This window comes from Gossypium hirsutum, chromosome A10, assembly GCF_007990345.1.
Source record: "Gossypium hirsutum isolate 1008001.06 chromosome A10, Gossypium_hirsutum_v2.1, whole genome shotgun sequence".
Classification (NCBI taxonomy): domain Eukaryota; kingdom Viridiplantae; phylum Streptophyta; class Magnoliopsida; order Malvales; family Malvaceae; genus Gossypium; species Gossypium hirsutum.
In genome coordinates, this window is record NC_053433.1 from 101,248,994 (window position 1) to 101,265,031 (window position 16,038).

The window sequence follows — 16,038 nt, forward strand, 5'->3', positions numbered from 1 at the left end:
CCTTGGACCGTAATTCCATTAAGAATAACATACATATTCAACACTTAGTGAATCAAAACATTAGAGATGATAAATAAATTGGTTGGTTGGGATCAGGTTTACTTTGGAGTTGGATTTTCTCAGGCTCGGATCAGTTTGGGTTCGTTTTCTTAGGTTTAGATTTTTTTAGACTTGAGCTCTTATGAATTCGAATTCTCAGGTTCGGATTAAGCTAAGTGTACTTTGATGGATTTAAATAAATTTGAACATTTCAAGTTATAAATATTTTCATTTCGAATCTAATAATTTATTTTATTTTTATATAATGAAAACACAATTCAAATTTGTTATATAAAAAATATATATTATATATTTTAAGTAGAGTTTTTTTATATAAAATAATTTGTATGTAAAATTTATTATTCTATGATATTATATGATTTAATGAAAATATTTTTTATTGTTTAATAATATATTATATTGACAATTGAATAACTTTTTATCTTTTTTATTAAATTTACAAATCTAATACTCATATTCTAAAATATTTATTACAAAGCTCAAATATATTATACTAAATCCAAACCCAAGCTCAAATAATATATTCGTTATTACACAAACTCTAAATAAACTAATTATAACTTGTATCTCAAGTCCAAAATAAAAAAAAAATTTAAACCCAATATCCAAATACATTTTGTAAAAGTTAAAGTCCAATTCAAAATCTAATTTAATAAATATAATATTTTATTAAGATATTAAATTTTTAATAATATTTTATGTATTGCTAGTTATAATTATAAACATTTATATTAATATACTAAATTACACATAATTATTGATGTTATATCTTCTATTATAACAATAGTCATATATATTAATACTTATAAAATATATTATTTCATTATATAAGATTATATCACATACTATAACAGTAGAGTAGTACATAATATATTAATTATTATTATTATAGATTGTTTTTTATTATATTGGTTGAAATATGCTCTAAGTCTCTACACTTTTCATACATTTGAAAGTTAGTCCCACTATTTTATTATATAATATTATATCATATTATATTATATATAATATGGGGAGGGATTGGAACGACAGAAATGTGCAAGTGTACACAATCGCAACAAGTAAAACAGTGACAAGTAAATGTCGAGTTATCATACCCACAGGGATTGTGAAAAGATCCATTTATGAATGCTATTTAAAACACTTTGGTGAAGAAAAATATTTTGTTTGAAGAGGGTGATTAAAAACTCAGACTTTAAACTAAGTAAACTAAATAAATAAATCTCAAATGCATGATTTCAAATACAATTTTAATCAAGATGACATAATTGTGTAGATTAATTACATTTCATCACTTAGAATTATTAAACTCATGTTTATATTGTTACGAATAAATTCACGGCAACTCAGTAATTTGCTAACTTATGATCATACTCACCTACCAAAATCCATTCATCTCTTGGACATATCTCTATGTCAATTCAATCGATTAAACAAATCTTAATAGGCAAATATGTTATAGCACATACATACTTATTAAATTGAAATAATCTCTTAAACATATCCCTATGTCAATTCAAACAATTGACTTGATTTAATAAGCACATAAAAGACTATGTGAGGTAACAAAGTATTCTTACCTTGAAACGGTTTAATCACAATAATCTTGCAAGTTATGCAAGGCAATTGTATCGTCAGATACTGTTGCTAATTTAACCCTCAGCTACCTTAGATGGTTAAACATGCTCTGATTAAGTACTGTATCTATTAATTACAATTCCAATCCGTTTAAATAATTAATTCACTAGTTACCTAACAATTGTAATGCAAGAATAACTTAGTGATGGTTTTACTTAATCAAGCATCTTACCGAGGCCTATAACAACATAAACACAATTCTAACAAATTAAGAAGATGGAATGCAATCAACCTAACACGAATTAAATTCAAGCTAAATTGATTAAATTAACCATTTCGACAACATAAATATTCATAGATATTTTCAGCATAACAACAAAAAAAATTAAAGAGATAGGGAACAAGAATCAAATCCGGTGTTTTTCCGTGCTTGATTAGCTTGCTCTGTTCTTCGTTCTCTGTTGTCCTCACTGATCAAAGCTGCTACGAACACTTCAATGTTGCTCCAAAATGGCTGATGAACACCGCTTTCCAAGGGTGGAAATTGGCAAGAGAGCAAGAGAATTTAAAATGGCAAAGAAGAGAGAAAATGGAGAGAAAAGAGAAAAGATGTGAATGAATTGAGATGCGTTTCAAATGATCAGCTTAAGTGGGTTTTTATAGTTGAAGAGGGCTGCTAAAAATAGCTAAAATTAGTAGCCAAAGAGCCCTCCCTTGGCCTGTAACACACATTAACCCTAAACTGGCATCAGAATAGGGTTATGGCATTACCAAACATATCAGACAATTTACAAATAATTCTTAAAAAATAACAAACATATTATAATATAATCATAAGTTCATATATATATTTTTTGTTAATTGACTTCAATTTTTTTATAAAAAAAAATTCAATATAACCCTTTTATAAATATTTAACCTTCCCTACAAATTTCAAATAGCAACCAAACCAATTCTAGTATTTCAACCAATGCATTTATATACTCAAATATACTTAAATCATACTTGATAGATTGACTTAATAACTTAGTTAATGAAACCCTATTATCATTTCTGATTAGCTTACAAAACTATTCAAACCATTTCAATTCAATACCAATGCCATAAACAATTTTTACCATTTCACTAATTTAATTACCAAAACACCAAATACCTTTCTTTACAACAAAATTTATATAACATATCAAAATAACCATTATAATCCCTATGTACATGCCAATTTCACTTAAAGGAAGAAAACATCACCAAAATCATGATGCTGGAGTCAGGATCGTTCGGATGCTGGACCGGGACATTGGACTCCTATCAACCTGCGCACAGAAACAACCGTGTGCTGAGTATTCCTTACTCAGTGGTATTACCATAATTCAAATTATAATTGCAATAAAGAATTATAACTACCATGCATGTAACTATCCAATTTCTCAAATATCAATTCATTCTTAAACTTTCACTAGTTAACAATAATAATACAATTTTTAGCTATTCTTCAATTTCCATCACATATCACATGTACAATTTCAATCACCACATGAACATTAAGTTCATGCCTTTCATTTTCAAACTCAATTTCAATACATAATTTAACTTTCTCATTTCTTTCAATATTTTCAATAATATAATCAATCAATTTATTTTAAATTTCTCATGTTAGTTGTTCACCCTATTAACAAACCCGGACTTTGACGGATACACGGATTCCAACCCAAACACACCAGCATGGCACGTTGTGCCTGATTAGTATAAGACACATAAGTGCCTGAAATGACACACGAGGTGCCTAATACGACACACAAGGTGCCTGATCGGCAAAGCTGATAAATCCCGTATTCTTCCAAATCATATGGCATGCCAATTATATCCGACTCAGCCTGACTAGTTAATAGGGTATTCTATATTACTTTTCAATTTCAATTTCGTTCTCAATTTAATTACAAACCAATTGAATATGCTTTTCCATTTCAATCCACATACAATTCAATTTCAATACATATTCACCATTCAACTCAATTTTCATTCAATTCAACAATAAGACTTACCTTATAATTTAGTTACCATATACATAGATCAATTTAACATTTAATGAATAAATAAACAATTTGAATTATAGTAATACAAACCCGAATTTCGCAGTTACTCATCAACAACCTTCTCCTTCCCTTTTTGTGCCAATACCTCGAATTCTTTATTAGCTATGAAAATTAAATAATTATACTATTAATTACAACACTAATTTTACAATAATAATTGAATTTCTATTCAATTTATACCCTAATTCTAATTTAATCCTAATTAACTCATTTACTTTTCTAACTTAATTCATACTTTATTTCTATTCAATTTCCTTCCATATTCTACTTATTTATCTAATGTTCATAATAAAACTCTGATTTAAAATTTCTTTCAATTTAATCCCTACAACACGAAACTTATAGTCTAATTTACAATTTAATCCTTTAATCAATTCTAACTTAAAATTCATTCAATTAAATCCCTAATTCATTATTTTCTTCAACATGAACTATGTTCAAAAACCTAAAAACTTCCAAAACCTCAACTTAATTTCAACAAAACTTTGTTCTAAAGCTTCTAGAACATCAAAATTAAAAGAAAATGACGTAATTAGCTTACCAATTAAAGCTTAAAGCTTCCAAACCTGAATTTTTCCTTTTTCTTTCATTTCTTCTTTCTTTCCTTCCCCTGTTCGAATGCTCTCTGTTTCTTTGTTTCTTTTGTTTTATGTTTTTGTTTCTTTTATTTCATTTACTTTATATTATTTTAACGTTTAACTAATATGGATTTTTATTAATATAATAATATAATATATAATATATAATATATAAATATCTTTACTTAAAATTTAAGAAAATATATCATTGTAATACAAGTGTTTAAATACATATTTTACACATTTACTATTCCATCATCATACATTTGTCATATTTTTATTTATTCATCCTATAAAAATCTCATAATATAATTAATATAAATTATAATTTAATAAATTAATAATAATAATACACTATTATAAATATCTATTTAATAATAAGTATAAATACTACAATTGTACACATATATTTTTATACATTTGTACAATATCATCACCATCCATTTGGTAAATTTTTAATTTACTTATCATACAAAAATCTTATAATATAGTTATTTAATTAATAAATAAATATCTTTTAACTTAATAATTATGATAAATAATAAATATCTTTTTACTTAAATAAAAAGTAATTAAGTATTTAATTTACAATTGTACAAATATGATTATTACACATGTATATTTTATTACCATACAATTGTCTTCATTTTATTTATTTCCTATAATATAATATATTAACTTTAATTAATATAATTTATAATGTTTTAATTAAATAATATTTTTATAGTATAAATCAAGAAAAATCTAAGATTTTACCATGTATTGCCGCTTCATCTTCAGTCATTGGCTTATTTACCTAATTTGTCCATCTTATTTTCTTTTACTTTATACTTAAACTTTTACACCTTATTCTATTTAGTCCTTTTTCATAATTATTCTTAATTAGACTAAATTCATCTAATTAAATCCTAATTAAGCACTCAACTAAACTCATAGTTACTTTTAATAATTATTTATAACTCGGTTTACTAAGACGGGGGCCCGATATTGCACTTTTTCGATGCCCGTGAATTTTGGGTCATTACATGGCCGGCCACACATGTGGCAAGTTTGATGATTTCAAACTTGCTAAATTAAGCTTGGGGCAAATCTAGAAGGCCACCAATTGTGGAGGGGTTTGAATGCAACTTGAACAAGTCTTCGAGGGCCTCTTTGCAAGCTTAAATAATCAGCTAATAAGCTGATTTGGGTCAGCTCTTGGGACGGTTTTGGACTGTCCATTTCTTGGGCGGTTCGGTTCACTCGGTTCGGTTCAACTGGAACACTTTTTTATAATTAATTAATAATAATTTATTAACCCAAATTAAATTGGATATAAATTAAAATTAATTATATTATGAATTAATGCATATAATTTTGGACCGTCTTAAGCTAAAATTTAGTTCACCTCGGTACTTCAAATTGCTTCTCGGTTTTGTGCTTCTAGCAGTGTCTGTCGAGCCATTTTTCACCCTTTGCACAAATTTGTCGAATATAACCAAAATTCATCAAAAATAATTATAAAATTAACTAAAATTTAACATGTTCATATTTTAAGTGCACTTTAATTATTTTATAAAAATTAATTATTTTTCGACAAGAATTTTATTGAAACTGTATGATTTTAAGTTAAAAAGGGTATGTAAAAATGCGTAAATTTCCGTGTTTCCACGCCCACAAACTTAATTCGTTGCTCGTCCCGAGTAATGCACAAATTTAAAGAGAAATTCTCAGAAACACCTTTGAAAAACTCCTTCAGAACAACATTCTTCCCAACAATCATGAATTTGGTATACTTATGCTCAAAAAACAAGAAATGTGTTATTTATGCTACTTGTGTGTACATATCATTCAAATTAATCTCAGTCATTCTTATGATAGCAAAAATTAGACTAAATACTTCCTAATAAAGTCATGTTAAACCTTACCAATTTAATTTTATTCCTTTATTCAAGATTAAGCTGCAATCATTAAGTTTAATTTATGCCTTCATATGTTGAACGTAGCAATTTCTCTCCACTAATGTAGGTAGCATTTGAAACTTGAATCAATAGGTCATTAACAAGGTTGTAACGTGGCTGGGCTTAGGGGTAGGTAGAAGATAGATAATTTTAGGCTAAAAACCCTAAACTCAGCTTGCATCAGACCTTCAAAATAATTACCTTCAATACATCAACTTTCTTTGCTTTCACATGCTCTTTTGTATATCTTATTTTAAGAACTCATGCTTTTTTTTTCACACGAGCATTTTACTGAATGTACTACAATTTTAGAGCATTTGATACTTCTTTTCAACTCTCCCAAACTTAATTTCAAAGAATACTTTGAATAGTACTGAATCTAATGTTTGAGACAATTTTTAAGATAGTTAAGAGAGAATTGATGGCTAAATTTGCGAGGGTTCAAATAAAATTAGGCCATATAGTCTCAAAGTTGGGTTTCAAAGGATAAAAATTTCATTATGGTTGGCTTGAAAAGCTCAAACGGTCTTAACAACTGTTGCCTAAATCATTTTCAACATTCAATGCTTCCTAGGATTTCACCTCAAAAAACTACTAAGTCAATTCTAAAGACTTTAACTTTCATGCATGCCTAACTTTCCTAAGGAACTAAAAATATTATGGTACGATTTGCATGCTCTATTAAAAATACATTTATGTCATTATTAAGCTAACATAATAATTATTAAAATATTCGAACTTTATTTATACTGAAGTTTAGCATACTTAACAAAATTTCAAATTTATTGAACAAAATATATCCTAATCATAATTAAAAGAAAATTTTATTCTGAGTGGAAATAATTTCAATTTTTCGGTCCCCTCTACTTAAGATGAACAATGTCCTCATTGTTTAAAAGTGAATAGATACTATACACCAGGTAGGATTCTAGAAAATAGGAGGTGAGTCAAATTGTCTGCTTAAGTACTAAGCTCTTTCTAGATCTAATCCTAGACATGTATATACCTATTGCCACACTTTATGCTTTGCAACTTGTTCATTTTTATCATGATTTCCATCTCTTGCTTTATTATGCGAAAATAAAAATTCCTAATTAAACTTAATCTTAAAATGACCTAAGAACAGAAATAAAATAATGTCAAGATCCCCCATTTATTTATATGCAGATCCTTCCGAATTCGACTCATCTTTTGCTCCATCATCTTTGTTTTTGCATGAATCGCTTCACTTCCTTTTCTATAGTGGACTCTATGGTTCAAATATGAAATCTGGAAACTCAGGCACAAAAATAAACGGGTCATTGTATATTTTTGTAAAAGCACTTCTCATGGAGTCATCCCTTATTTTTGAATATCTCTAATGAGCTTGTTGTTGCCACTGCATGTGTTGCATCATAGCCATTATACCAAACTATTCACTTTGTGGAATGGTGCTAGATAAAGGGACTCTCAGCGTCAAAATTAGGAAATTTGTTAAGGGTGGTTTCGGTTTTGGGCAGGTGGGTGAGTAGCTGAGGGTAAGGTTTAGAGCTGAAAAGGGTGGTGATTTTAAGGATAATTTAGATGCGGTAGTTGGTGACTTCGAATGAAAGTGTTTGGGGTGGTGATTCAGGGAGTTAAGGGCTACAACATTAAAGGGTTAAGGGAGATGCACTATTGGGCTATTTGGGAGTGGTGGTGCAGCAATGTAAGGACTGTAGGTTTGAGTGGAAAAGGGTTGAATATTTCCCTTCTTAGCAGTGTCTTAACCCCAATAGCAGCTCCTTTTTGGATCCTAGGCTCCTATACTGAAAATAAACTAAAAAAAACTCAAAGAAATTAGTGCTTGGGTTAAAAGTTGACCCTTTATTTAACAAAACAAATACTTAAATTCTTTGGGCTACTTAGAAATTTTTTTTTGAAAAATTACATTAAATTAAACTCCCAGGAAAGACTAGAGGGGTCACGGATGGTCCCGCTTAAGTCCTAATCTCCTAGACAGAGTTTTAATTAATGTAATGAACTAAATTTTTTTTTATCTAAGTCTACCATTTTATTCAGATGAGAAAAAAAACTAAAAATATAAAATAATGATAGAGAAAGTGAAGAGAACTCTCTCCATTTTATTTAAGATCGTCATTGACCATGGTGGTGTCAAATGGCCATTAGTCATACCAACCATAATCATCTAGAAAGTAATCATATTCTTTCCCATCAAATCTGCCCAACATCTTATTAGGGAAAGAAAACCCGTAATGACCATTCCTAGTAGCCTTGTTTAACTTCCTGTAAGTCCTACAAATCCTTCAACATGTGACTCGAATATGTGAAATAATCCATCCAGTACCCTTCTTGTGCCTTTCCAAAATCACAAGCACCTCTTCTTCTTGATATTTGGTGAACTCAACTGAAATAATGATAGGCAAATTCGAGATAGACCCAAATAATCATATTTCAAATGAGAAGACAAAATATTCAGTTCCAATTTAACTTGCTCTTCAATCAATGACTTTGGTTACATATACTCCTGAGATGATAACTCTAATGAATCGAGTGGAACTTCTTAAGTGAATTCCTTCGAATTAACTTCTAACTAAGCCAAACATTCCTTGTTTTCATCATCACTTGGTGAATCCTCCAATAGAATATGTTCTAATGGATCATCTAAAGAATTGAGCTCTAATTCTGTAGAAGCCAGCGATTCCATCTTCAAAATAGCAGAGCAGTCTTCAACTATATCTTGGGATTTAGCAGCATCAAAGTCATTAAAAGTCACCTCATCATCAAACTCTTCTGTGGAAATTTTTCTATATCCGACAAGGGTGTTAGGTAATCAGAACTAATTGGTTTAGAGTTTACCTTATCAAGGATCACAACATCTGACTTTTTTGGAGCAGAAGTTTTAACACTCAGTTAAACTTTCTCTTTGCCTTGAGCTACAATAGGCTTATCTTCAACCTCGATAGCTTTGGGTTCCCATGTCTTCCCACTTTGTAAAGTGACGGTTTTCCAATGCTCTTTTCTCGTGCTTCTCAGATTTTCTATATCACTCAGCCAAATACCTTGGGGTCTGCTTTTGAGCTCATTGGCTAGTTGTCCCACTTGGTTTCCTAAATTCTTCAATGTTGTTTCTTGGCTTTGGATTAGTTCATCATTCTTCGCTATGTACGCCTTCAGAAAATTCTCAAGATTACTTGAAGATTCAGTTAGTGTGGGTTGTTGCACTTGTTGAGAATATTTTGGCAGATAATTTGGTTGAAATGGCATAGAAGAGCAGATATGGTCATCCCATTGATTACTCCATGGAGAAATTGGATGATTCTGCCATGAAAAGTTGTAATAATTGGAACGTTCTAATTTTGATTTCCCATGTAATATTTTGACTCTTTATTTGATGGAAAATTTTCAAAGGAATGGCCATCTCCATAGTATTCACAAGAAATATCCTCGAACTGGTTCAATTGCTGACTTGTCAGGTTACCATTAAAACCATTAACAGTTATGTTCTTAAGCATAGAAGACATAGAGGATACCTGAGCTGCCAAAGAAGCAAGTGTGTCCGCTTTATGTACTCTAGCTGCTCGTCTTTCTGATGCTGCTCAGTTGGTTGGCCACTATAGTTATTGCTGGCAATTCTTTCTATAATCTTGTAAGCATCGTTATAAGACTTAAAAAGAAGGGCTCCATTTGCTGAAGCATCCACCATCATTCTAGTATGAATATTGAGACCAATATAGAAAATCTCCATTTGAACGCAACAAGGAAAGCCGTGATGAGGGTACTTTCGTAATAACTCCTTGAATCGCTTCCATGCCTTATATAAAGATTATTTATCAAGTTGTTAAAATGAAGTGAATTCATTTCGAATCTTGGCGGTTAAAGATGGAGGGAAATATTTCATTAAGAACCGTTCAACTAACTCTTGCCATGTAGTTATGGAACCAGGCGGTAGGGAGTTCAACCACGCTCCCACTTTATCTCTTAAGGAGTATGGAAATAATCTCAGTCTTAAGGCGACCTCAGTCACCCCGACTAGTTTAAATGAGTCACTCACTTCCATGAATAGTCGAAGATGAAGATGTGGATCTTCAGTAGGAATCCCACTAAATTGACCCATATTTTGCAACATTTGGAACATGACTGGCTTCAGTTCGAACTGTTGCGCCTTGATTTTGGGTCTCCTAATACTCGAATTGAGCTCGTTGAGTAGAGGAATGGCATATTATTGAATGGCACAGTTTCTATCATCGGCAACAATGATCGGATTGTTAGTGAATGTTCCTCCTAAATTTTGGTTTGGATTTTTGACATTCATATATTCGGTCCTTCTTTGGTTCGCTTGTCTTCTTCTTTGTCAGAAAGTCCTTTCAATTTTAGGGTTTACGAAAAGTAAGTAAATAATTTGATTAATACTCATAAACACCTGAAACAAACAAAAAAAATAGAATTAAAATTTAACAAAAATATAAAAAAATGCAAAATTAACAATTTCACAAATAATGTTTTTTAAAATAGTCCTCGACAACAGCGCCAAAAACTTGGAACGATAGAAATTTACAAGTGTACACAATCGCAACAAGTAAAAAAGTGACAAGTAAATGTCGAGTTATCATACCCACAGGGACTTTGAAAAGATCTATTTATGAATGCTATTTAAAACACTTTGGTGAAGAAAAATATTTTGTTTGAAGAGGGTGATTAAAAACTCAGACTTTAAACTAAGTATACTAAATAAATAAATTTCAAATGTACGATTTCAAAATACAATTTTAATCAAGATAACATAATTGTGTACATTAATTACATTTCATCACTTAGAATTATTAAACTCATGTTTATATTGTTACGAATAAATTCACGGCAACTCGGTAATTTGGTAACTTATGAACATACTGACCTACCAAAATCCATCCATCTCTTGGACATATCTCTATGTCAATTCAATCGATTAAAAAAATCTTAATGGGCAAATATGTTATAGCACATACATACTTATTAAATTGAAATAATCTCTTAAACATATCCCTATGTCAATTCAAACAATTAACTTGATTTAATAAACACATAAAAGAATATGTGAGGTAACAAAGTATCCTTACCTTGAAATAGTTTAATCACAATAATCTTGCAAGTTATGCAAGGCAATTGTCTCGTCAGATACCGTTTCTAATTTAACCCTCAGCTACCTTAGATGATTAAACATGCACTGATTAAGTACTGTGTCTATTAATTACAATTTCAATCCGTTTATATAATTAATTCATTAGTTACCTAACAATTGTAATGCAAGAATAACTTAGTCATGATTTTACTTAATCAAGCATCTTACCGAGGCCTATAACAACATAAACACAATTTCAACAATTTAAGAAGACGGAATGCAATCAACCTAACATGAATTAAATTCAAGCTAAATTGATTAAATTAACCATTTTAACAACATAAATATTCATAGATATTTTCATCAGAATAACAACAAAAATTAAAGATATAGGGAACAGGAATCAAATTCAGTGTCTTTCCGTGCTTGACTAGCTTGCTCCATTCTTTGTTCTCTGTTGTCCGCGTTGATCGAAGCTGCTACGAGCACTTCAATGTTGCTCCAAAATGGATGATGAACACCCCTTTTCCAATGTAGGAAATCGACAAGAGAACAAGAGAATTTAAAATGGAAAACAAGAGAGAAAATGTAGAGAAAAGAGAAAAGATGTGAATGAATTGAGGTGTGTTTCAAATGATCTACTTAAGGGGGTTTTTATAGCTGAAAAGGGCTATTAAAAATATCTAAAATTAGCAGCCAAAGAGCCCTTCATTGGCCGGCCACACATGTGGCAAGTTTGATGATTTCAAACTTGCTAAATTAAACTTGGGGCAAATCTAGAAAGCCACCAATTGTGGAGGGGTGATGATCGTTTTATGAAACACTAAACTAGACTATGATCACGACTAAGGCAAGTGCACCTATCGAATGGTAGTATAGTTATGGTGAGTCTAGAATATCGTATCCACAAGGAATAAAAATTTTTTTCTATTATTTAACCTAAAATATAAGAGATTTGTTTTATTCTAATATTAACTAACTAATTAACTATTGAATGCGACAGAGAGTGAAGAAAATAATCGAATAAACCAATAATAAAGACAATACCCAAGGAAGAATCCACCTAAACTTCACTTATTATTCCGAATCTGAACCAAACGATTTATTCACTTGTCTTGATCCGTAGAAATCCCTAAATTATGTTAATATCTCTTTCGAGACTAAAAACAAGTGACTCTAGGTTGATTAATTGAAATTTCTTTCTAATTAAAACCCCTATTGTCGCATTAACTCAAACTATAGATTCCCTTATTAGATTTGACTCTAATCCGGAAGATTTATGTCGCCCTATTTCTAGGGTTGCATGCAACTCTACTTAATTATGCGAGATCTACTCCTAAAGAGGGACTTTTGCTCCACTGAATAAGTTCATCAAACTTGGAATAATATCCTGAAAATATTAAGGCAAGAATTAATAACTCATAATTAATAATAAGAATAAGTATTTATCATTAAATTCAGAACTTTAAATAATAAGATTTATCTTAGGTTTCATCCTCCCTAGGTATTTAGGGAGTTTAGTTCAAAATGTAGTAGGAAAACATCTCAAAAATAGGAAAATAACAAAACATAAAGAAACCCAAAAACTTCGAGAGAGAAAGTGAAGGGAGATCTTCAGTCTTGAAGGAGATCCTGCTTCCAAGCTGAATCCGTTGGCGTTCTTTGAGTAATTCCTGTGTTCTACTCTGCATGTCCCCTTTAGGTCCTCTTTTAGTGTGTTCATATAGACTTTAGAATGCTCAGAAACCCTAAAATTTGGCTTTTTCTGCGTATTTGGGAAACAGGGAGTAATATAGACACGGAATGCCACACGGTGAGTAGCCATCCCGTGTGGCTCACACGGGCATGTGCTCCACCCGTGTGGAATTTGTCTTGGCCTTGTGGGTCCTTTAATCAGCCCGTTTTATCCATTTTTTACTTGTTTTATGCTCCTTTTGTTCCCCTATGCTATCCTGAGTATAAAATATGAAATTTAGGGATTAAGAGCATCTAATTCACTAAATTATATGATAAACCATCCAAAAATATGCTAAGTATGGGATTAAAATGTGTTACTTTTATGGTTGATCAAATATCCCCACACTTAAGCATTTGCTTGTCCTTAAGCAAAATCCTCAACTCACAATTAAAATTAAACTTCCTTGATTCATAATTCTCATCAATACTGTTTTATCATAATTTCACAAATAATCATACATTGATAATTCAACTAAAAGAGCACTAAATGCACAAGCAATCCAAATCTAACATTTAAAGCATGAATACATAGGTATTCCCCTTTATATAAATAATTACCTTTAATTCAAAAATTAACAAGAATTGACATCCTCACTAAAGATTCACTCAAATCACTTAAAGTGTTTAAGTTTCAAAATTTAAGCACTCAAGAGTCAAATATGAGAAGTTACTACCATAAGCTTGCATGAAAATCAAATCTCCACCACTATAAAATGATGTGATACACAAATCAAAAAGTCTTTAATGGGTTGTAACGAGGCTTGGGTTAAAGGTGTTGATAAATGCTGGAAAAGAAGGTTAGAATCAAGATCGATTTGATAAATTACCTAACTAGAAAAATACTTAAATAATTACACCAGTCGAGTTTACTAACAAGAAACATGAGCTTCTTCTCAGAATATGGAATTAAATACTTAGCTCATAACAAAGAACTAATAAGAATCAACATAAATGTATATATATATTTCACTTTTTTTTTGAATGAATGAAAGAATAATAAGATAAATTTATAAAACTAAAATAAAAGAACATAGTTAAGCATTTAACCAAATCAAATCTTGACAAAAAATGAGTCAATAAAATAAGAAAAATTCTCAATGAATCAAAAAGTATGATGTATGGGTTAGTATTTAAGGTAAATTAAGAAACAGATTGATAAGCTCAAAGGGGTTCACTAAAGGTTAATTATGAAGGTAGGCTTTTTATGGGATAAGTGGGTTAAAACCTAGGTGCCTTTATCATCTCAGTATATCAAATCAAAGGTGTGGTCTCGACATGTATAATCGAAGCAAGTTCTAGAATAACAATTCAATATTGACACACTTATAACCAATAATAAAGTGAGCACGAAAAAAATGTATGCTCTAAAGGCTCAAAATCTAACAAAAATTATGGCTTTTGATGTCAATCTTACAAATTTCAAACTTTAAAGTAATACCTTAATTTAGGGAAACAACCTAGAAAATTTTAATTCTGAAAATAGACTTATCATGCTTCATTCTCTAATGTCTTAAAGTTTAAACAATCAATGCAAAATTACCTATGAATTTAATCTAAAGCATATCAATAAAAATTACAAACCAAAGAAAAATCCATTCTAATAGTAATACGAGAAAATTACTTAAGCACAAGACATAATTCAAGGATTTTTTGATCATCATATAAATAACCTCCCCACACTTAAGATGTACATTGTCCTCAATGTACAAACAAATATAAATCATAATAGAAATAGAATATCATAAGATAGGGAGATAATTGAAACTACCCTGAATGGTGGATGAATTTCTCAGAATAGTGAAAAGCGGAATTGTAGATAGATGTAGGGGTAGTGCAGAATTCTGAGCAACTGATAAGAAAATAAACACATTGCTGAAAAAGATTAAAGGGTTACTCGTTGAGAAACAACCATAATAATTAATATAAAGTTAAAAATAGGAAAATAAAATAGACATAACAAGAAGAATAAAAATAAAAATAAAAATAAAAGATAAAAATAAACATAAACATGAACATAAAAATAATTGGACTCAATGGTCCTTATCATTAGACTGATCAGTGTCACGAGTCGGTGGTGCTGGAGGAGTGATGTGAAGGTACTGACAGATCTACTGTAAAGTTGCATCAAAAATGTCGAACCTCTGAGTACAGTACTAACAGAAACTAGTGAACTCCTCGGAGGATACTCCTAGGGAGCTAGCAGCAGAGGGAGCATGTCGATGACTCGATGCTGAAGGCTGTGGTGGGTCCTTGTGATAGGGAGGAACATCATCAGTGAAATTCTCTGGGTCATGCTGAATGTCAGACTAGACTAGTCTGTACTGGGGGGGTCCACTCCACGTCGCCGCTCGATCATCCTCATATGTATCCTGCTCGAGATGCCCTGGGGAGACATCTGACCAACTAGGGTAAGTGTCGAGGACTGCTCCGGTATGTCGAGTAAACCAAAATGTCGAGCGAGATGAGTTACATAAGGGCCGAGAAAGATGGGGCCCTTCTTATGGCATTCCATCTGATTGCGGCAAGCGAGAGCGATGAAATACGCCAAATCAAATACATGTCCGGTAGTCATGCTCCACAGAAAATATGTGTCATAGGTACTAACCACTCCAGTGCTCTCTCTCTGGCCTGTCAAAGTGTGAGCTAGGAGGGCGTAAATATACCGTAGGGCCGGAGAGAGGTGCGTAGCCTTCGAGCGACTCACGTCATAGTTAGTCAGGCCGCTTCTGAGCTCAACCCAACATCGTGAGGGCGAGTAATGAATATGTCGATGAAGGTGGAGAAAGTCCTCAGCGCTCATGAACTCCTTTGTGTAAAGTCCTAAAGCAGCATCGAACTCTGGGACACTTATGTGTCGCATTAGCTCGCCAAGGTGAAAGGTGATGGTACCAGGCTCGTCATGGACGGACATGACCTGCTGGACCGAGAATGTGGCACCGAATTCTACGGTGAGCTCCTAGTAGGTGGGCACGATG

At 31.3% G+C, this 16,038-nt stretch overlaps 1 non-coding gene across 1 annotated transcript; it reads left to right on the forward strand.

The window, feature by feature from the left end:
• Window positions 1–9,989: 9,989 nt before the first annotated feature.
• LOC121208925 (small nucleolar RNA R71) lies at window positions 9,990–10,096 on the forward strand. The gene has a single exon (XR_005904046.1). It is a non-coding gene; the product is annotated as a small nucleolar RNA R71 (small nucleolar RNA).
• Window positions 10,097–16,038: the final 5,942 nt, after the last annotated feature.